Here is a 1,595-nt window from a genome sequence, read left to right as displayed (position 1 = left end):
AAAATTTTTTTTTTTTTTTTTTTTTTTTTTTTTTTTTTTTACTATTATATAAAATTTTATTATTATATATAATGTATTTATTATATATATATTATATATAAGAAAAAATTTTATAAAAAAATATAAAAGCAAAAGTTTAAATGAGAAAAAAAAATGAAAAACCAAAAAAAAGCATATTTTTATATATAATTATTTTATATATTTTATAATAGAAAATAAAGCTTTCTTATATTTCAATAAAAAAAAAAAAAATGATGATAAAAAATTATTTTATATATTATTTTATAATGTTGTAATATTTATTTATATATATATTTATAGATTCTTTTTTTTTTTTTTTTTTTTAAATAATTTCTATATAATATATATATATATATATATATATATATATAATATATTTGGTATTTTTTCAAACACGTATTTTTATATATATATATATATATATAATATTAATATTTATTTTAGAAGGAAATATATTATTAATATGTATTTATAAAAAAATATATGTATTTTCAAGAAGTATAAATCTATATCTATCTATATATACATACATATATTCATATATTATGAGAACGCCCACATTCTATATTTTTTTAACGAAGTGCATCTAAAATCAGAATATTAAAAATAAGAAATAAGTAATAGACTATTTCCTAATGCCCAAAAAATGTTTATGTATGTATGTATATAAATATATTTAAATACATACATATATAGTGATAGAAAGAAAAGTATAAAGCGTAATTCTTAATTTTCATATGTATATTGTTTATATTATGTGTAAATGAATATATATACATACATATATACATGTATACATATATACATATATATATATATATCTATATATATATATATATCTATATATGTATATATATTATATATGATAATGATACTAGGAAGAAAAAATATATAAACATGTATATTATAATTATATAATATATATGTGCATACAAAATAACACAATAAAAAACTATACATATATATATATATATATATATATATATAAGTTTAATGACCAACTACATCTATGCCTTGTTAATATATATTATTTTATATATGTGTTATATATATTTAATCAGTTTTTGACATTGTTCATTTCTTTTTTTAATATATATATATATATATGTAGAACTAAAACGTTTTTTTAGAAGAAGATATCTCCTTATATATTCATATATATATATATATATATATATATATATTTATATATGTATGTTTTATTTTTAAAGTGGTTTATAATTTTTATTATATTTCTAATATAATTTGTAATAGTTAATAATTTTTAATAGTTAATTTTTTGTGATAACTGGTATTTATTTTATTTTATTTTCATTTTTTTTATTATATAAAAATATTTAAAAAAAAAAAAAAAAAATTTAAGAAAGATTGAAATGATCAGAATAAAAAGGAAGAACGTATTGAAAAAGTTTTTAGAATAATTATTAAAAAAAATAGACATATTTTATATATATATGTATTATATATGTATATATATTTTTATGTTTTATTTGAAAGTTTATACATTTTTATTATATATATATATATATATATATATTTTTTTTTTTTTTTTTTTTAAACACTCAAGCCATATT

This window comes from Plasmodium reichenowi, chromosome 9, assembly GCF_001601855.1.
Source record: "Plasmodium reichenowi strain SY57 chromosome 9, whole genome shotgun sequence".
Lineage (NCBI taxonomy): Eukaryota > Apicomplexa > Aconoidasida > Haemosporida > Plasmodiidae > Plasmodium > Plasmodium reichenowi.
The sequence above is the reverse complement of the archived record's forward strand: the minus strand, read 5'-3'. Positions refer to the sequence as shown.